This window comes from Rhinatrema bivittatum, chromosome 5 (assembly GCF_901001135.1).
Source record: "Rhinatrema bivittatum chromosome 5, aRhiBiv1.1, whole genome shotgun sequence".
Classification (NCBI taxonomy): Eukaryota; Metazoa; Chordata; class Amphibia; order Gymnophiona; family Rhinatrematidae; genus Rhinatrema; species Rhinatrema bivittatum.
The window spans coordinates 133,996,190-134,019,352 of NC_042619.1; the positions used below are offsets into that span (position 1 = coordinate 133,996,190).

Consider the following 23,163-nt stretch of genomic DNA (forward strand, 5'->3'; position numbering starts at 1 on the left):
GTGGATTTATACATATGCCAAAAGCCCAAGGATAACAATATTGTCTAGTTATTGTAGACTGGTTCAGTAAATAGGTTGACGCTTATCCTACATGCACAAATACAGCTGCCACCATGACAAACATTTTGCTGAATATATACCTAGGTGGGATGTACCTGAATGTATTAAGTGTTATCAAGGACCTGAATTTCTTTATAATAAGGTAATTGAGCAAGTGACTACTGCAATAGGTATGGAACACAGACTTCACTGCCCACACTACCCCCCTAATCTTTTGGCCAAGTGGAATGAACTATTCTAATAAAATGAGGCTGGCTAAAGCTTAGACGAAACTGAGTTACCCTGGCTAGAGGTTCTATTGGCAGTCAGTATTAGGGTACTGCAGCCAGAACCATTTATCTGAGCTCATTCAAAGTGGTTACTGGGCACCCCATGTAAATACCCCAGTTCTGGGCATAAAGCTGATTGAATGTGATTTGTCTATTAACAAACTCAATGATTTCTTATTGTAAAGTATTAACTGAAGCCATTTCTAAGACATCCCAACAGGTCAATGCTGCAAAGCCAAGACCGTGAGCTAACAATGCACACAGAATACAGCCTGGTAATGCTCTTTTGACCAGAAACATTCTCTGTGGATCCACTCTCTAATCACACTGGGAGAGGCCCAAGTTCTACTCACCATGCCAACACCAGTAAAAGTTAAAGGGAAAAAGCCTGGATCCATGCATCACAAATAAAGACCTGCAATCCTGTCTTAGGCCAAGAAGCGACCCGAAAGAGAAGCAGATGACAGCATAGACTAGTCCAAGAAGTAAACAAATAATTGAGATGAGAAGTGACACTGAGTGGGGTTCCTGGGGTTGTGTCCGGGCACAATAATCTTCCTCCTCAGCTTATTGCCTTGTATGATTTAGATCCCAACAAATCCACATCTTGCAAATATTTATATTACTTTGACCATGAACTGGCCCAACTCCTTCAACCTAACTGTAGGGTATGCATGCAATCTGGACAGAGAACTATTGGCCATTTTATTTCACTCGAGACACTGAACAAAAATTCTTCTGCACTTACAAATACAATGCAGTGTTGATATTTCCCATTGCACACCCTCGCCTCTGATGCAAGCCTTTGTGCACAATGGGTAGGAACACAAACAAATATGCACATCACTGTACTCAAATGTAACAAGACTTATGATATATCCTAACGGTACTAGGTTTATGTCTAAAATATGGAATAGTTCAGAGAATTTTCATAATGGTACTATACCCACATATGTATTTCATTAACTAAACTCATTGCCTTCTGTTTAGCTAACATTACATCCCCTACCCATAACTGTTCTATGACAGGTAAAGAAGAGATCTGGCCTCCATCCAAACTATGCGAGGATGGCTTGAAGCAACAGATAGGAGGCGGTGATAATTTTCAGTCTGCAAATAACCTCCTCTTGCTGACAGACCCTCAAGATACCACAGTTTTGCAAGAGCCCTATTTCCCCAAGAGTAGCTGAGCTATACCCAGGCATATGTAATAAGCTATAGTTGAATTCCTGGTTAATGAAATCACTAATGGAATAGAGACTTAGCAAACAGATACTATCCCTTGCTGGAGCAGTCTTGCAGAATTGACAAGCACCAGATATGTTACTAGCTGAAAAAGAGAGGGGCTGTCAATGTATTAACATGTCCTGTTGTGGTTTTATTGATAAGTCAAGAGAAATACAAAGTTTCCTCCAAACTCCGTGAACTTTCCTGTCAAGCTCATATTCCCCAATAAGGCTCTTGGGATTGGGATTTCCTAGGTATTGGAGCCTGGCTCAGAGGTTTGGGAAAGAAAATAATGTACATAGTTCTTATTGCAATTATATTAATTTTCTTTATTGTCTTAGCTCTTGGCTACTAATGTGTAATAGGTTTCTGCCAGTAGTCTGCCTCTAACCTGATATTTTCTACAGTGGTACTGCCCCCATCACCTACTAATGAGCTTTCCAAGCTCCCCTCTTGTTGTGTCCGTCGCTGTCAGACATCTCTGCTCCGCCCACCTTACCTCGTTGGCGACTCCCTTCAGGGTTGACGGAAGGCTAGCTACTGCGGCGTCTCCAGGCCGTCCTCCTCCGGCATTCCTGGAACGGCTCGACGCTGCAAGCCGCCATGTTGACCAGAATCCTAAGGGCGTGAACGCGCAGCCCGACTGATGTACCAGTGTTGGCGCAAACCTCAGGGGCGTCCCTCTGAGATGACGTCACCAGCTCCAGATATTTAAGGTCTCAGTTTTCGCTAATAGACGAGTTAGCAAGGGGTTCGCTTCCTCCTGGTTGCTGCGGATGGGATTTGCTCTCCGCGACCCTAGCTACTCTGCCTCCTCGGACTTATAGAGGTACCCACTCCTTGGGGGCCTCGCTCTCTCTTTTTCTTTGCAGGTCACAGTCCAGAACCGGTACTCGCTCCTTGAGGGCCTACGTCCTGGACTTGCTCTTGAATACCACTTCTGCTAAGAAGTCATCGCTGCTTACAACTTTGTGAGTTTCCATCTATCTCTCGGAGCTTTCCCTGGGTACAGGTACTCGCTCATCGATGCATACCATCTCCTGGGCTGCCTTAAGAGACTATTGTGTGAGTGTTACCATCAAGGACTTGTTCCAGAACTCTGCATATACTGCCTACTCACTGTTTTAGTTTCTCTACAGCTCAGCCACCCTGGGATCGCTGTTCCAATACCTGGGGAACTACAGCCCAGCCAGGCGTTTCCAGCTCACTACTGCCACCTCTGGTGGTTTACCATATTGTCTAATAAACTAACTAGTGTGTGTCTGTCTCCTACACTAAGCCTGACCAGTGGTACCTCTCGGGATTTCCCCCGAGGGCGTGCTCACCTGCCACTGGTCCAAGGATCCACCCACAACTATTCTAAATAACCACAGATTGCTAAATACCAGCTTTAACAGAGCTTTCTGACAGATTGCTAACTGCCAGCTTTCTCTACAGAGCTTTCACACCAGATTGCTATCTCCTCACGGAGATCATAGCAGATCCACATCAGATTGCTAACTTCGCAGGGAGAGCACATCACCTCTGAAGACAAACTTTCAGTGTCCTCCTAATTCCTTTCTACCTCTCCTGAACAGAAACTCTGCATATTCCATGCTTTATCCTGTGCCCAGAGCTTCCGCCCCCTCCTCCCTGTATGGGAATTGAGCTCCGCCCCTTTCTTTCCCTGTACTCTTCAGCACCACTCCACTCTCTGTATTGTCCAAACCACTATTTCCACACAGTATACCCAAAATATGCCTGAACTCTCTACAGTCACAAATCTCAATAATGACCTCCTTATTCTTCACTGTATTTTCCTATCCTTGAATAAGAACATAACATGCCATACTGGGTCAGATCAAGGGTCCATCAAGTCCATCATCCTGTTTCCAACAGTGGCCAATCGAGACCATAAGAACCTGGCAAAAACCCAAAAACTAAGTCTATTCCATGCTACTGTTGCTAGTAATAGCAGTGGCTATTTTCTAAGTCAACTTGATTAATAGCAAGTAATGGATTTCTCCTCCAAGAACTTACCCAATCCTTTTTTTAAACACAGCTACACTAACTGCACTAACCACATCCTCTGGCAACAAATTCCAGAGTTTAATTGTGCGTTGAGTGAAAAAGAACTTTCTTCAATTAGTTTTAAATGTGCCACATGCTAACTTCATGGAGTGCCCCTAGTCTTTCTATTATCCAAAATAGTAAATAACTGATTCACATTAACCCATTCTAGACCTCTCATGATTTTAAACACCTCTATCATATCTCCCCTCAGCCATCTCTTCTCCGAGCTGAAAAGTCCTAACCTCTTTAGTCTTTCCTCATAGGGGAGCTGTTCCATTCCCTTTATCATTTTGGTCGCCCTTCTCTGTACCTTCTCCATCGCAACTATATCTTTTTTGAGATGCGGCGACCAGAATTGTACACAGTATTCAAGTTGCGGTCTCACCATGGAGCGATACAGAGGCATTATGACATTTTCCGTTTTATTCACCATTCCCTTTCTAATAATTCCCAACATTCTGTTTGCTTTTTTGACTGCCGCAGCACACTGAACCGATGATTTCAAAGTGTTATCCACTATGACGCCTAGATCTCTTTCTTGGGTGGTAGCTCCTAATATGGAACCTAACAGTGTAACTATAGCATGGGTTATTTTTCCCTATATGCTTCACCTTGCACTTATCCACATTAAATTTCATCTGCCACTTGGATGCCCAATTTTCCAGTCTCAGGTAGTCTTTCTGCAATTTATCACAATCTGCTTGTGATTTAACTACTCTGAACAATTTTGTATCATCTGCAAATTTGAATACCTCACTCGTCGTATTACTTTCCAGATCATTTATAAATATATTGAAATCCCAATATAGATCCCTGAGGCACTCCTCTGCCCACTCCTTCCCACTGTTAAAATTGTCCATTTAATCCTACTCTGTTTCCTGTCTTTTAGCCAGTTTGTAATCCACGAAAGGACATCGCCACCTATCCCATGACTGTTTACTTTTCCTAGAAGCCTCTCATTAGGAACTTTGTCAAACGCCTTCTGAAAATCCAAATATACTACATCTACTGGTTCACCTTTATTTACATGTTTATTAACTCCTTCAAAAAAGTGAAGCAGATTTATGAGGCAAGACTTGCCTTGGGTAAAAGCCATGCTGACTGTGTTCCATTAAACCATGTCTTCCTATATGTTCTGTGATTTTGATATTTAGAACACTTTTCCACTATTTTTCCTGGCACTGAAGTCAGGTTAACCAGTCTGTAGTTTCCCGGATCGCCCCTGGAGCCTTTTTAAATATTGGGGTTACATTAGCTACCCTCCAGTCTTCAGGTACAATGGTTGATTTTAATGATAGGTTACAAATTTTTACTAATAGGTCTGAAATTTCATGTTTGAGTTCCTTCAGAACCCTGGGGTGTATTCCATCTGTCCAGGTAATTTACTACTCTTCAGTTTGTCAATCAGGCCTACCACATCTTCTAGGTTCACGGTGATTTGGTTCAGTCCATCTGAATCATTACCCATGAAAACCTTCTCTGATACAGGTATTTCCCCAACATCCTCTTCAGTAAACACTGAAGCAAAAAAATAACAATCTTTCCGCGATGGCCTTATCTTCTCTAATTGCCCCTTTAACCCCTCGATCATCTAACGGTCCAACTGACTCCCTTCACAGACTGTTTCGGATATATTTTAAAAAGTTTTTACTGTGAGTTTTTGCCTTTATGGTCAACTTCTTTTCAAATTCTCTCTTAGCCTGTCTTATCAATATCTTACATTTAACTTGCCAACGCTTATGCATTATCCTATTTTCTTCTGTTGGATCCTTCTTCCAATTTTTGAATGAAGATTCTTTGGCTAAAATAGCTTCTTTTCCACCTCCCCTTTTAAACCATGCCGGTGATAGTTTTGCCTTCGTTCCACCTTTCTTAATCTGTGGAATGGTCTTTACAATAGTTTAGCATATTAGATATAAGAAATAAGCACTAACCAGTTGAAAAATTTTATGTTAACATATCAACTAATTCACTAGTGTATAATTTAGAAGTAGTGATCTCTAATTCTCTGATTCTGCATTTGCTTTGTAATGCTAAGTTAACCTGCATTCTCCTAAGATATCTTTCGTACTGAATAAATATTTTTTTTCTTGCTAGTTTGAAAGTATTAATATTTCTTTCAGCCAACACCACCTTTACAGTGTGGACAAACAACTTTAAAAAATATCATAGAACAAAAGTACCTTTTGGATACAGATATACATAAAGTGTTAAATGTGGATGCTCAGTCTAAGTAGAATTAATGGGGCCGATGTAAAAAGGTGCACTGAAGCTGCCGCGGGTTTCTATCTGCAGTTTCCCATGCAAAGCCTTATATGGGGATGTAATAAGGATTTTGTGCACAGGAAAAAAGTGCGTATGAATACGCTCACAGACACGCAGTTTTTCCTGCAGGAATGCATTCTAATGGCATGCAAAGGAGGTGATTACCTAATCATAGGCAATGCAGGGAGCTGTACTAGTGCAGGTTTTTTACCCATATGGTCAGGGCACGAGTTAAGTGTCAGCGCCAACTCGTGAGGCCTATGTCAGCGTCCGAGCATTCTGAAAAAAACCTAGCTGACAGCCTATCTCAGCGTCTGAGTGGCCAGCTTAGCTAGGTGCTTTTCTGGGCATCGAAATTGCCAGTTTAAGGTGCTTCCCTAGGTGCCTGATCTTATAGATATGTGAGCAACTAAGCGCCTAGCTGAACGCCCAAACGACAAGGTACGCTAGGCGCCCTTCTGGGCACACAATCGTGTAGACTTTTCTGCTACAAACAGAAGAGCACGAAAGGCCTGATAAGCGCCTGGCTGAATACCTATCTTGGCTTCAGAGTGGCCAGCGTAGCAAAGCAATTTTCACGGCATTCAAGGTAGGCGCTTCACCTGGGCGGGACAGATTCACGGCAGAAGAGCGTCACGATTGTTGTGAATTAGCATCCATGAAAATATTAGCCATGTTTTCTGCAGCAATATGTACAAGTCATATTGTACATATTGTATATAGGCTATATGCCACTTCTATATACCCACACTTCTATATACCCACATTTAATATTTAATTTTAATTTTATCCATATGTTACAATGTTCCTTATATTAATTGTTTAATCAACTGTTATCTTGTACAATGTAAAAATAGGGCAGTTCGGCTCTATTCAAACCTGTTATCTGGAAAACCGATGTGATATCTCGATCGAATGTCGGTATACAAAATAAATAAATAAATAAATAAATGTTTTCTGCAGCACAGTTATTTGAAATATTAAGTACTGATATGTGTGCCTGAGCTTGAGACCAACATGGAGACGGCAACTGACCCAGAATCCTCTGCTATCTTAGCCTTTCTGGCTATGTGAACTTTAAATGCCATACTGAGCCTGTCCTGGAGGAATTCCAAGGACACCTGGGCAGCAGTTGAAGCTGGCGACAATTTGTGATGCCTAATTATAGGGTCACAAGAGCAGAACCTCAGGCTAGAATGTCATTACGGGGACATTTGTAAACACAGCACACAGCCTACGATATAACGATTGCCCTGAACAGCAAGATTTTAACAGAACAAAGGATTATCTAAAGAGTGATGGTAAATGGGACCCAACTTGAAGAACTGGTCAGGGTAATGTAGGGATACTCTATCATGCTGTTGACATGACAACCTATGTAAATGATACTCCAGGTGGTCATGCAACTTAAGAATTTCTGACCTAGTACTGTATTGTATTTTACCTATAAAAGAAAGATCAGTTCATGTATACAAACAAAATGCTGGTTGATCAGTTTGTCAGAGAAGTTGCATCCAGCATCTCCCAAGAATACTTATATTGCTCAATAAAAAATTATACTTTCTACAAACTCTAAGGGTTCTTGTACCCATGGAGAAGCGCCCATAAGCTTGTTTGGCGCATAACAAAACACTTTCCAGGGTCATACTTTCACTTAATAGGGAGACCTGTTCGCTCGCTCATTTGCTTTTATGAGTGGATTATCATCTGTTTTCCAGCAAACGGTAGTCATGAAAACCAACGCCGGGTTTTCATGGCTGTTCGCTGGTAAGGTAAACAGACGCTGATAAACTCGGCATCTTGTTTCCCTTACTGCCTTACGCAGGGTCATGAAAACAGACGCCGGGTTTATCGGCATCAGATTTCGTGGCTGTCCGCCGGTAAGGAAAACCGACATCGATAAACTCGGTGTCTGTTTTCGTGACCGGCGTACAGCAGTCATGAAAACCGATTGGGTTTGCATTAGCAAGGATGTGCTAGGGTCGCGCAAGCAACCCTAGCACCTCCTTGCTAATGCAACCCCCCTCATTTAAATATTGCATGGTGCCCAATTTGGGGCACCATGCATTGGCCCCAGTGAGTGTAATAACACTAGTCTACAGACTGGATTGACATTTACCAGTAACCCCTGGAAAACGCAGCCACGCAGGACGACAATAGTCGGAAGGTGGATCCACCAATCCTTTTTAAAGAAAAAAGTTATCAGATAAGTAGTAATTTCTCCTTTCTTAGTACTCGGATAAGTGGATCCAGAAACAGAGGAATGTACCAAATCTACTCCTGAACAAGGCGGGAAGCTGTTCGCGGTCCAATCAATACCGCACGTGCAAAGGCTGTGTCCTCCCGGGCCTGCACATCCAGGCGGTAATGCCTGAAAAAGGTACGTAAGGAGGACTATATCGCAGCTCAGCAAATCTCAACAGGAGACAGCAATCTAATCTCTGCCCAAGCCCTAGCAGAATGAGCCCTAACCTTGACAAAGCAACGGCTACTCAATATCCACATATACAGCCGTGACTACCTCCTTAAACCAGCGGGCTACTATAGCTTGCGACGCTGGCTCACCCTGTTTCCTCCCATCATGGAGTATGAACAGCCAATCCATCTTCCTGAGAGGCTCAGAAACTTCTAAATACCTCAAGTTATGCCTCGTGACATCCAAGGTCCGTAATAGGCGATATTTCTCCATATCTCTTTCCCTGTTCAGAATAGACAGGGAAATTGATTGATTCAAGTGAAAATCTGATACCACCTTTAACAAAAATGATGGAACAGTATGCAACTGTATCGCCCTTTGAGTCACTCACAGAAATGGTCCCTGGCAAGACAATGCCTGCAGTTCAGAGACTATACGCGTGGAGCAAATACAGTTTTCAAGGTTAGTAACGTCAAGGAAAGGCTGCGCAGTGGTCGAAAGGTGGGACCCACCAGGAAATCCAAAACCAGATTAAGACTCCACAAGAGAACTGGCAACTGCAGGGGAAGATGAAGATGCTTCACCCCTTTTAAGAAACCAACCACTTTTGGATGAGCTGACAAGAGTCCACCATTCACCTGACCTCAGAAACAGGCAAGAGCTGCCACCTGTACCTACAATGAATTAACGGCCAACCCTTTTCGCAACGCATCCTGCAAAAATTCCAAAATGAGGGAGAATGTCTCAATCCTCACACCAAGCCTCAAATACCCGCCAAACCCGCACAAAGGCTAAGGAAGTGGAGAACTTTCTCACTCGTAGCAAGGTGGCAATCACTGCAGTGGAATATCCCCGCTTCAGCATCTGAGCCCTTTCAAGGGCGATACCATAAGACAAAATTGAGTCAGATCTTCATGAAGAACAGGCTCCTGCTGTAGCAGATCCCTATGAGACTGTAATCGGATAGGAGGGTCTACCAGCAGCCTTTGCAAATCTGCATATCATGGCCTCCTGGGCCAATCTGGCACCACCAGAAGCACTATCCACATGTGACTCGATCCTCCAAATCATTCTGCCCAATATGGGCCATGGGGGAAAAGCATGTAGAAGCTTTCCCACTAAACAAAAAGGATCTAAGAAATGCTAGACACTTGTGCAATAACTAGAATATATGGAAAAGTCTAGCTCAAATCTAAAGGGGATTGTATGAGGTCAAACTGGGGAAACCTCAAGTGCCAACAATAGGCTAATGGAATGCTTATAAGGCTACTGGGACTCCAACTCCAACACTGTGGATGTCAGAATGAATCTATAATCATTGGTAACCCCAGATGAAAAGATGCTTCATTTGTTAATTCATAAAGCTATCTTATAAGTCCAGTGTAAGTCCACTGCTGTGGGTGTGAGTGCTGGTATACAATGATATTGTTATACCAGTTTATGCTCATTGTTATGACGCCAAGGCAATATGGTGAAAATCTTCATGGCAGTAAGTGTAACGATCCCGACACTGCAATGTTTCGAATGGAGGTTCTTCGTGAGGGAATCACTTAATAGGCATGGAATCTGCTTGTGTATCTTGGCTGTGATAACATACCTGGAACGATATTGAAACCATACAATCCTTGTAATGAATGCAATAAAACATCTATGGATGGACAGCAATAAACGGATGGCACGGGACTCACTCAGTACATTGTAGTCAATGCGCTCCTTCAATGTAATGCTGTTCGTGCACTAAGAGTAGAGCGTTAACTCTTAAGTTGTGGTCAATGTGCGTCTTCAGTTAATACTCCTTATTCACTAGGAATCATAGTGTACAAGATGGAAAAACATGTCCGTAGGTTGGGCAAATATTAAAGCTATAGGAGATATAACAGGATTTAAAAAAAAACGTACATGCGCGATTTCGATCTGCTCATCTCGCTGCGCAAGCACTGACAGTCGGCGGCCAAAAAACGCTAACCTTTAAACAAAAAATTCCCGCCGATTCTGTATGAAAGGAAGTGACGTATGTGTCCAAAAATGGTCATCTACGTCATCGAGGAGCCATTTTGGATATGAAAGGGAACCCCTGTATGTACAAATTTGGGTATGTACGTCATCTGGCGGCCATATTGGATAATACTGCGGCAAAAGAATCTGTCTAGAAGAGAGCCTGTTAGATCAGTCCGGTTTGAAGACGTTCTATAGAGCTCACCAAAGAACCTAATCGATTGATGTGATACTGAGGAGAAAGCAAAATTGCTTACCTTGTAATAGGTGTTATCCCAGGACAGCAGGATGTAGTCCTCACATATGGGTGACGTCACGGAACGGAGCCCAGGCGGGAAACCTTTCTGTCAAAGTTTCTAGAAACTTCTGACTGGCCCTGAGAGGCCACTGAGCATGCCCAGCATGCTATGATATTCTCTGCCACAGGTGTCTCTCTTCAGTCTGGTATGTAGCATAAGTGTTAGCAAAAATAAAATAATAAAGGTACGAGGCCCAACTCCGCGGGGTGGTGGGTGGGTTCTGTGAGGACTACATCCTGCTGTCCTGGGATAACACCTATTACAAGGTAAGCAATTTTGCTTTATCCCAGGACAAGTTAAACCTCTCATAAATCTACTTACGAGAGGTTGTGTGGAAATAGGTGCATCTCCCATTTTGTTATGGTAAGCAGAGATTGCACTTAAGTGTACTCTTACAGATGAAGTCTGGAGACCAGATTCTGAAAGATGGTATAAGTATTCCAGTAGGGAAGTTGTGGGGCAGGTGAAAGGATTTATATCCTTTCCGGAGCACCACAAAGTGAATCTCTTCCATTTAGAAGAATAGTTCTTTCGAGTGGAAGGTTTACGTGAAGCTATAAGCACTTGAGATATATGAGATGAAAGATTGAGTGGTTGTAATATCAAGCTTTCAACATCCATGCTGTCAGGGATAGGGACTGAAAGTTGGGATGTCGTAATCAGCCATGATCCTGAGTGATGAGAGTGGGAGCTACTCCCAGTCGAATTGGATCCCTGGCTGAGAGGTCTAACAGTGTGGGGAACCATACTTGTCGAGGCCAATACGGGGCTATGAGAATCATGGACCCCTTGTCCTGTTGTAGCTTCACTAGAGTTTTGGTTATGAGCGGTATTGGAGGATACGCTTATAGTAGGCCTGAGTTCCAAAGGCGAGCAAAGGCGTCCTTGGCTGGCTGGTTGTTCTGTTTGTGCAGAGAACAGAACTTGTCCACTTTGTGATTCAGATGTGACGCAAAGAGGTCTATTGTTGGTTGACCCCAACGTTGAAATATCCTGGTCGCTACTGCAGGATCCAGGGACCATTCGTGTGGTTGGAAATGATGACTGAGTCAATCCGCCACTACATTGTGAATGCCTGCCAGATAAGTGGCTCGTAGGAACATTGAGTGATTCAGGGCCCAGCCCCAAATCTGCGCAGCTTCTTGACAAAGGAGATACGAGCCCGTACCTCCCTGTTAGTTGATGTACCACATGGCTACTGTGTTGTCTGTTTGGATGAGAACAGTCTTGTGTGAAAGGCAGTCCTTGAACGCATGCAGTACATAACATATAGCTCGAAGTTCTAGAAAATTGATTTGATATGTTGCTTCGAGTTTTGTCCAAGTCCCTTAAGTGTGGAGATTGTCTACATGAGCTCCACATCCCAAGGTGGATGCATCTGTAGTTAAAGTAATCTCTGGGACTGGTTGTTGGAAAGGTAGGCCTTTGCACAGGTTGTCTTTGTTGGTCCACCAAAGTAGAGATGATCTTAGTTGGTGGGTCACTTGACTTGGATAGTGAAGTGGTTGAATGGCTTGAATCCATTGTGATCTTAGAGTCCATTGGGCAACTCGCATGGCCAGCCTTGCCATAGGAGTAACATGAACTGTGGAGGCCATGTGGCCTAGCAGTATCAGAAACTGATGAGCTGTGGTTTGTGTCCATAAGGAAATGGAATTTGCTAGTAGAATTAGGGCATCTGCACAGTCTATAGGTAGAATGGCCTTTGCTAGCTCTGTGTTCAACTCTGCTCCTATGAATTGAAGCAGATGAGTTGGAATGAGATGGGATTTTTGATAACTGATGAGAAACCCCATGGAGTGAAGTAGGACAGTTGTTCGGTTGAGAGAAGTTAGTGCTCCTTGTTGAGATGCGCTCTTTAGGAGCCAGTCGTTTAGATATGGGAAAACATGGACACCTTCTTTGTGTAAGTGTCCTGCTATGACTGCTAGATATTTGGTGAAGACTCTGGGAGCAGACGCCAGTCCAAATGGTAGAACTTTGTATTGACTTCTGTATTAACTTCCACAATCTATCATATATTGCTTATATTCTATTAATACAAAGTTATATACTGTATTGTATTCGTTCAGTTACCATGTTATATTGTAAAGCGCAATGCTGAATTACTGTTTGAATGCAAACCGAGGTGATGTTATTTACGTACCCCGGTATAGAAAAATCTATAAATAAATAAATAAATAAATAAATAATAAATTGGTAATGTTGATGGAGTACCATGAAGCGCAGGTACTTGCGATGAGGAGGGTATATTGGAATGTGAGCATAAGCATCCTGAAGATCCAGAGAACAAAGCCAATCGCTTGCTTGAAGAAGTGGAAGCATGGTGCCTAGACAAACCATCCTGAACTTTTCTTTCTTTAGAAATTTGTTGAGATTTCTGAGGTCTAGGATGGGACATAGGCCTCCGGTTTTCTTTGGAATGAGGAAGTATCGGGAGTAGAATCCTCTGCCCTGCTGTGTCCGGGGCACTAGTTGTATGGCCCTGGATCTCAGAAGGGTGGATAATTCTGCTTGTAATTGATGTAGTTGAGAATTTTGTTGTTGGCAGGGTGTTGGTGGAAATTTTGGAGGAATTGAGGTGAAATTTAGTTTGTAGCCTTGAGATACTATGGAAAGTACCCATTGATCTGATGTTATGTTTTGCCAATTTGTGTGAAAATGGGATATTCTTCCTCTCACTGGTAGATTTGGCTTGGGGTTGCAAGGCTGGGTCTGTTCTCTGGTCTTTGCTTCAAAAGCCTGTTGCAGGGCCTGTCTGTGCAGGAGGTTGTGGACAAGCAGGCCTGGATTGTCTGGCTTGGGAGCGTTGTGTGGGTCTGCTGGATCTACCCCTAGAGGTGTGTTTGGTAGTATCTGTGCGGCCTGTAATAAGACCGTCGGACATCTCTACGTGGAGGACGACGAGAAGGCTGAGTAGCAGGTTCTTGAGGGGTTTGAGACAGTTGCCTTAATGTCTCCGTGTGATCCTTAAGTTGTTGCACAGCTTCTTGAATTTTATCTCCGAAGAGATTGTCACCAAGACAGGGAAGGTCAACAAGTTTATCTTGTACCTCAATCCTGAGGTCACATGCTTTAAGCCAGGCCCACCTGCGAGTAGTGATTCCAGCTGCTGCTGTTCTGGAAGCAGTTTCAAAATTGTCATAAACTGCTCTCACTTCGTGTTTGCCTGCCTCCAGACCTTTTGCTATAACTGCTTGTGCAGGCTCCTGGAACTGGGTGGGTAAAGAAGTAATGAATTGTTCCATCTCTTTCCAGAGGTTCCTCTGGTACTGAGTGATGTAGAGTTGATATGCAGAGATTTTGGTACTCAGCATGGAACTCTGGTAGAGACCTTTTTACCCATTGTGTCCAGGAATCTGTGCTCCCTGCCTGGTGGGATGGAGGAATGTGGGCGCACACGTTTAGATTTTTTCTGTGCTGATTCCACAACGACAGACTGGTGTGGCAATTGTTGTTTGTGGTAACCTGGAGCTGGTTGGACTATGTAGGTAGTTTCCATCCGTTTATTTACTGCAGGTGTAGAAGCTGGGTGTTCCCAGATTCTTTTCTGGAGGTCCAGTAAAACTTCGTGTACTGGTACCGCTAGTACCTGCTTGGGTGGATCCACAAACTGTAGCACTTCAAGGGTTTGTGCTCTTGTGTCTTCCTCTGCTGTCAATTTGAATGGAATGGAGTCAGACATACTTTGTATAAATGAGGAGAAGGAAAGATCTTCTGGGGGTGACTTCTTTCTTCGGTCAGGAGAAGAAAGGTAAGACATGAACTCCTCTGAGGAAAATTGAGAGGGTTCATCATCCCAGGAGTCTTCTGAATCTTCTCTGTAAGGTGATTGCGGTCTTGGTGTAGGTGGGATGTGAAGTCCTGAAGGACCAGGCTGTGGGGTCATCGATGAATACATCTGCAGATGTTGTCCGTGGCCTAATAGGTGGCAAGTTGTCGATGACATTCTGGTACCTTTGTAAGAGGCGTCGATAAAATGCCTCATCCTGGATTTCTGGAGGCTGCAATGGAGGTTGATCGGTGGTGCAGGGATGTTGTCATTGAAGTAGTCGGTGGACACAGTATCGATGGTGTGTACCCGAAGGAGCTCGGTGAAATCTGAGTTAAAAGTGATGTAGACTGGTGTTCTAGCCTCGGTGTAGTGGTTATGAAACCAGTCGAGAATTTTGGTGGCAAAAAAGGTGTCGTCATCGGTGTTATCACCGGCATCGGCATCGACCCGGAGGGTATCTGCATCGACGGAATAGTCAGGATTTGTTGCTCCTGAAGAGCTTGTAAGACCGCTTGTCTAATAAGTGTAGACAACTCTGGCTGTACTATTGGTGAGGATACCGATGGCGTATGCGGTGGCAGTGCTGCGATGTCTATCGATGAAGTAGTTGGAACCGGTGACGGCGAAGGCCCAGTCACCGGTGTTTCTAGTTGTCTAGGCCGCTTCGGTATCGATTCGTCCTGGGACATCGATGTCGATGGCGATGTTTGGCTTTTTGATGCTCTGCCGATTTTGTGGAGAGCACAGACGATGGCGAGGACGGACGATCACCGAATCCATCCGGACGCGGTTTTTTGAGTAAGACCCTTTTTGTTGCTCCAGCCGGAGACGACCTCGGTGCTTTCGAGGGAGAAGGGATTAGCTGAAGAGAAAATAGGTGTTCCATCTTCTCTTGCCTGGCTTTTCGTCCTATTACCGTCATTGCCTCACATTTGGCATATGTACTGACATCGTGTTTTTCTCCGAGGCACAGTACACACTCCAAATGTGGATCGGTTATTGACATATTTCTATTGCAGACGGGACACTTTTTGAATCCCGTCGCCATTTTGGAATCGACGGCCGTCTATGACAGAGTGTGAGAGAATTTTTCTTTCGAAAATGTGAAATTTGAATAGTACTCACCAGCCAGCGAGCTAGAAAAAAACTCCTATGAGAGAGAATATCAGCAAAATAGCTTGACTTTTCAGTCAAAAGGATTTCCAAACGCGAAGGCTATAGGTCCGCGGTGCGAACGGCAGCGTGGAAAAGTGAAGACTGAAGAGAGACACCTGGGGCAGAGAATATCATAGCATGCTGGGCATGCTCAGTGGCCTCTCAGGGCCAGTCAAAAGTTTCTAGAAACTTTGACAGAAAGGTTTCCTCCTGCCTGGGCTCCGTTCCGTGACGTCACCCATATGTGAGGACTAGCATCTTGCTTGTCCTGGGATAAAAGGTTCAAACCTTTAAAGCTGGGAATCCTTCTGAGCATGGATGCACTATCAATCAACGCATACCATTCAACTTTTTCATTGAGACCGGAGGGTTCAACAGTATGGAGCCGAAAAAATCCATTGATTTTCTTTGTAATTGAGACTGAGTGCTCTGTCACCTCCCCGCCAAGATTGTGGACATGTTCAATAATCAGCCATTTAAGATCTTCAAATGTGTGCTGTTGAATTAGACAGTTTGTGACAATAGGTGCTTTTATATCTTTATTTTTAAAGACGACTCCTATGTTCAGTGAGTCTAGTTTGAGTTTGCGCTTGGTGCGCCCTACATATATCAGCTGGCAAGGACATATGATACCGTATATCACAAAGTCTGTATTACAGTCAACCAGTTGCTTTCTACGAATGATAATTCCAGTAGTGGGATCTGTCCAGTGTGTACCTGTTATTGCTTGCGTGCAGAAACTGCATCTATTACATTGGACCTGTCCCAACGGATTAGTTGCTGGTTGGACTGATGGGGCTGCACGAACCACATATTGTTTGATGTTGGTCCCCCTTGAATATGCGAACATAGGTGGGGACTGGAAAATCTGATATGAGCCAAGAACATGCCAGTTCCGTAATATGGCTCGTTTGACATTAGAGGTGAAAATGGTATGTGGAAGGACGCATATCAAATTGGTTTCTTGTGATTTGTTTCTATATTGTAATAATTCCTCCCGTTCTGAAAACTTGGCACGTTTGTATGCCTTTTTTATACTGTAATTGGGGTATCCTCTATCTAAAAACCGTTGTCGCAGGAACTCGGCTTGTATCTGAAAATCTTGTTTATCCGAACAAAGTCTGCGAATACGGAAGAATTGTCCAACCAGCAAGCCTTCTTTGAACCGGCGTGGTTGATGACTCTCGAAACGGAGAAGATTATTTCTATCCGTAGATTTGTGATACAATGTAGTATGGACTCCAGTCGATGATTTCATAATGAGAATGTCCAAAAAAAGCTAATTGTTTCCTGATGATATGTTAATGAAAACTTCAAGCAAGGATGTGCTTGGGTTGAGCCAGGCATGAAATTGTAGTAAAATGTTCTTCTGTGCTCGTCCATATAAAAAATATGTCATCAATATATCTTGTCCATTGTCTTATGTATGCAAAATCAGGTGACTGATAAACTATGGTTTCTTCAAACTTGGAAACAAAGAGATTTGCTACATCAGAGGCTATAGGAGAACCCATTGCTACACCATGTATTTGTAAGAAATATTCTTGTTGAAACGCGAAAAAGTTATTAAAAAGAACCAATTGTGTGAGAGATAATAGAAACTCTGTGGGAATGTGTTGGGGTTGTGGCCTGTTGGATAAAACATCTTTGACTAACTGCAATGGATCATCTTGTGGGACGTTGTGTATAGGGATTCCACATCCAAAGTGACCAAAAATGTTTCTGCTGACTCGGCCCTAATTGGGATAATTTTTGTAACATGTCTGAAGTGTCTTGCACATATGATGTGGATAGAACGACCACAGGTTTGCAAGAAAATGTCGAGAAATTTAGCAAGTGGTTCTAATATGGACCCATTGGGCGGACACTATTGGTCTACAAGGTGGGTTATTGATATTTTTATGTATCTTAGGACACCATAGATGACTGGTGTCTGTGGATGTTGTACATTCAAAAAATTGTACTCTTTGCTAGTCAAAAAACCTACAGATGTGGCTGTCTGTAACAGTTGAGTGATCTGTATATGTAAACCTGGAGTGGAGTCCGTGGTTAATTTGCGATAGAAACATTGTATCTTGAAGTTGACGCTTCATTTCCATACTGTAGTCATTATGATCCATAATGACCACAGCACCGCCCTTGTCTGTGGGCTTTATGACGATCTCTGGATTGTTGGACAGAGCTTGTAATGCTTTATTTTCACCTAGTGTTAAGTTATAAAAAATTTTCGAACGACGTGTCTCCATGTTAGTGATCTCATTTAGAACCAACATCTGAAAGGCTTTGATTTGAGGATCGACTGGGCCAGGTGGCAACCATCGAGATTTAGGTTTAACTATTGATGTATCTTGAGTGGCATCTACCTGTGTTTGAAAGTAAAATGTAATCAATAGTGTATGAAAGAATTTGTGCAGGGCTATTCTGCATCTAAAGGGATCATGTTGATTAGTAGGAACATACGATAAACCTTTATTCAACACTGATTCTTCTTCTGTAGTTAAACTGTGTCGTGATAAATTCACTATCGATGACTGTGTTTCTGAGAACGTGTGAATGGTTTGTCCCATGATGTGTCCTCCTCTGATGCTCGTGATAGGTTGCTTTTCTTGCCACGGGCTCGAGAGGGTCTGGATTGCTGTTTGTGTCTGTCTAAAAAAGGTTTTTTATGATGGGTGTCACCCGCGTTCATCCGAACCATCCGAAGAATCATCCGATGTTGCAAAAGGTAACTTGTCTAGGTTTAGAGGGTGTTTCTTCTGTAGGATTTAACCAAGTGTACACGTTGTCATCAGCGTAATCTTTTTATCCCTATTAAATTTAGAAATTTTACTGCGTTTAATATCGGATCTAAATTTATCTATTGATTGTTGAAGATCTTCTAGTGAAGATTGGATGGTGTCAATAGGTGCATTTTGCTTTCCCACTGGCAACTCGTGCAAGAGGGTATTGATGCCAAGGACTTTTGATCTTTCCTGCGACTTAAGCAGCGAGGAACCTTCGCATTGTGAGATGTCACCAGCAGATCTAGAAACGGTAAAGTCCCAGGAGTCTACTATGAGCTGGAGCATTTTATTTGACAATTCCCATTCTCCTGGGTCCAGACTGTCTGCTGAAAAAGTTGGCTCTTAGAATGTACTTCCATTCATTCCATAAGTTGGGCTATTTCCTGTGACCTTGCTGGCTCTTGGTTCCTCCCTGGAGATTGATGTAAGCTACTGTCGTTGCATCGTCTGACGTTATCCAGAACCGCTCAACCCTGCATTTGGTTGACGAATCGTAAGCCTAGTTCCTATAGCAAGGAGATCACCTTACTTGAGACCCGAAGGCAATCTTCCAGTCTCTTGTCCCGAAATCAACCAATCGTCTAAGTAGGGGTAAACCAGAATGCCATCCTCTCTCAACACTGCCACAACCACAACTTTGGAAAAGGTTCTGAGCGCGGTGGTCAACTCATAAGGCAGCGCTTGAAACTGATATTGTCACCCCCAAAACAGCGAACACAGAACTGTTGATGCTCCAGGCGGATGGGAATATGAAGCTACACTTCTGACAAATCCAGGGACATCAAAAAACTCCCTCAACTGTACTGCCATTATCACCGAGCGTAAGGTTTCCATGCAAAAATGAGTCACTTGCAAATGAGATTGACTTCCTTGAGATCTAGGATGGGGCAAAAGAAGCCCACCTTCTTGGGCACAACCAAATAAATGGAATATTGGCCCATATTTTCTTGAGACCTGGGCACTGGAACTACAGTCCGCAGACTATGACAATGTACACTCCACTGCTTGTCTCTTCTGTGAAAAGTTGCAGGAAGACACCATGAAAATGTTCCAAGGGACTGCGAAACTCCAGAGTGTAATCATCTCTTATCACATCCAGAACCCACTGGTCTGACGTGATCTCAACCCAAACTCAAAAAGAGAGGCGACCCCCTATCTCCTGTTCCTGGGGGTGGGTCGGTTCACCTTCATTGAGAATCTCGGGGGTACCCCTACTGGAGCCTGTGCCCCTTCTGGGCTGCATGGGATGAAAGGACTAAGACCTAACCGAAACGACAAGTCCTCTGGGACACTGCACCTCTGTAGGATCTAAGGCATCTGAAATCCCTAGCATGACCTCTCGTGCCAAAGGAGCATGGCATCTGCTTCTTATCCTCTGGTAACGGAGGAACCTGAGCCTCACCCTACTTAATGGCCAATTTTTTCCAACTCACTCCTGGAAACATTAGTGACTTTGAAATTCTATCGGCTGACCAATTCCTGAGCCATAGCTAATGCCTGGCCGCTATTACCAAAGTGTGGACCCAGGTCGCAGCCTGCATCTGCCAAAAAGGCAGTTGCCGGCTCCATCACTGCCCTGGAATTCACACCAAATTCAATCGACTTCCTGAGAGAGAAGTAAACAAGAGCAAGCCACAAAGGGAGCAGAAGCAGCTATCTGTAAATTCATTGCCATCACTTCAAAAGCCTGCTTAAGGATGGCTTCAATTCTTCTATCTTGTACATCCTTCAACCCCACTCTCCCTTCTACAGGGATAGTCGTCTGCTTGATGACGGCATACACAAGCGTATCCACTTTCGGAAAACACAATTCCTCTCTCACAGCCAGATCCATAGGGTACAGCCCTTCCAAGGTTCGTCCACCTTTAAAATTAGCTTCCATGGCATCCCATTCAAGATCAATCAATTCTTTAACAGCCTCCATAATAGGGAAGCAACATGACGCTTTACGCAGAGAAAGTCAAAATGGGATCTTTCTTTGGCTCAGATACGGAAACAGCCCCAGGAACCCCAGCATCTTCAATGTCTGGGAAATCAAAGCCGGTAAACTCATCTCTATAAAAGAAATGCAACAGTTCTATACGGCTCCAGCCCAGAGGAATTTCCCCATCCTCCAGTAAGGATCGGCTTCATCATCCGTGCCATCCAGGTCCCTACTGGCATGATCCCCAACAGGTCTAGACTTACTCCAACACTTACCTGCAGCACCAGGTGGGCAGGAATTATGCAGCCTGCCCATCCTGAATTGTTAAAATTGGCCAGGACCAATGACTGTGCCTGAAGGACAGACTGCAGCCCTTGAAATAATGCACCACCCAAGAAAAGGCAGAGGGGTCCATGCCCGAACCAGGGGGCGCCAGACCTTTGCCCCCTAAACTAACTTCCCCCGTTGAAGCAGCAGTTAGGGGAGCCCCAATTCCAGGTGAAACCTCTAGAAACTTTTCCATTCCTGCATCATGCAGGGAAGGATCGGGCTTAGCAAAATCAGACAGACAAGTCTCCCTAAGCCTCCAAACAGTGCTGACACAAGTTTGAGGGAACGCCAGGCTGAGATGCTCAAATATGGCAAATAGCACAAAGGGTTAGGCTTCTTTGCTATCGGCACATAGTCATTTAACAGCATGCTTTTAACAGGCATCTGAGAAGTGCATGCCCAGCTATGCTCGCAATAGATGCTTGTAAAAATTAGCAGCATAATGTACTATTCAGATAGGCACCAAACTTGAGCACCTGTCTAGGCTCCCTGACGTGCACCACTGTGCATCCAACTAGGCGCCCTTACGTGCACACTGAGCACCCAGGTAAGGAGTCCTTAGGCGCCCAGCTAGGTGCACAACTAGACACACAGCCATGTGTGCAAGTGCGAACCAACATACCTGAAGAGGGCAGCCTTACGCACAGAGAACAGGCTTGCAATATTTTGGCACTCTGTGCGATGTGTGTGTAAAGTTCTATATATGTTGTCTAGTGTCCTCTGGAATGGAGTCTGAGAAGGGGGGAAACAAGGAAACCAGGGTGTGTTTTAATGTTGAGGGGGAATGTATGAATCAAAAACATTTGGGTCTATAGGGGAGAAATAAGAAAAGGTATATAGTATATATTATACAGCTGCACAGCATTTGATAATTTATTAATGGAGAAGCTTCTATGTGAAAAGCTATGCTTGAGTACCACATCACTCTGTGCAATAATATCACCATTTTTCCTGAATAATATAATGACTAATTGACAATATCTATCTACTACACAATTTGAATTCTTGGTATGAGATTTACCAGCAAATAAAACAAAGACAGCTCAGGACTCTAGTGAAGGAATTAATGAACACCAAAGAGAGGCAATCAAGTAGCAGAGATCTGGCAGATAGATTACATAGGTCCTGTGCCCTTATCAAAGGAGAGTCAATATGCAATTACTTGTATGTAACAAGCAACTCAGCAAATTACTATAAAGACTTTCACATTATTTTGCCCTGGTTGTTTAACAAAATATTGTTTTGCCTTATTTTAGATTTCTGAAATATGCTTTATGATGACAAAATTTTCTTCTTGCATATCATTGTCCTCCTTGTGTTGCTGATTAGGCCAAAATACATTTTTTAATCTGAATGTTATTAAGAGGGAGAATTTAGGGGCGAGATAGGTGGTACACTCGAGTTTAACTGTTCAGGATATACAGAAAATATAATAAAGCAGGGTTTGAACAGCTAGTGGGAGAAACTGACCCCAGATCAGAATTCAGTGCAGCATGGAGACACCCCCAAACAACTACACAGGTATAACTCAGTAGAAAACTGTGAACTTTTGGTAAGCAAGCTATGATGAACAAAGTAAGCCTGACACTGAACAGCTAGAGAGAGCTTGACCATGAACTGATGAACTCACGAAAGTCATATCAGCCAAATGTGTATATAACCATCACATCAGAGATCGCAACAGAAGACAGGAAATGTTGAGAACTGTCACCTGGCTATCTGGAGGTATGTTCTGCTAAAGATTTCAAATTGGCCAGACTTCTAGGGGAGCTAAACTTCATGTGAAATGAAGCTCAGATGGAGGTTAGATTGTTTTTGTTGGGATTATCTGGTCAGCCACACAGAGCAAGCAATAAATTAATGAAACTTGCCATTCTTTCAACTATGGTAGTAGCCCTGGTCTTCCATATTTGTTAGTGTTTAAGGCCAGTATTTAATATGGATTCATATTCCTTTAATAGTGCTGACACTAATATAACCACTATTAGCTTAATCAGCAGGTGTCATTGGGTATATCCTGAGTCCAGAGAGTGGAATATATAACAGGATTATTCAACCTGAGTCTATTGATGAACTCAAAGGCCACACACAGATAGAATATACAAGGGCATGCAGAGAACCATTGCTGGGCCAGGCCAACTCAGAACCGGTTAACCTAACTTACAAATGTTGAGGAATGCAGAGAATTGTACGACACAATCCTCTCACACAATTGCTCTCTGCTGACATATCTCTTCACTGCTTGCATAATTGCTTTCTGCTTGCATATCCCAACACAACTGCTTTCTGCTAGTAGGAAAATAAAGTTACCTCTGACACAATCTACTTTCAATGTGTCCCTTACTACATGGCAATTGAGACATACAGCATAAAAGATTGATTCAAACAGACAAAGCAAGGAAGAGAAGAAAAAACGGAAGACAGACACTGCTACTCTCTGCTTTCTACATTAGACTTTATGAAAGGGATATGTCTCACCATATTACTAATATTGCCCTTATTAGTCCTATTATCTAATATATATTTTTTTTTAAATTTTTTTTTCATTACTGTCACAACTGACTAAAAAATATTGATATAATTGTCCTGGGATCTATCACTGTTCCGGCTTGT

At 43.3% G+C, this 23,163-nt stretch overlaps 1 protein-coding gene across 1 annotated transcript in view; it reads right to left on the minus strand.

The window, feature by feature from the left end:
- NAA16 (N(alpha)-acetyltransferase 16, NatA auxiliary subunit) overlaps positions 1–23,163 on the minus strand; it is a 468,335-nt gene that overhangs the window by 156,549 nt on the left and 288,623 nt on the right.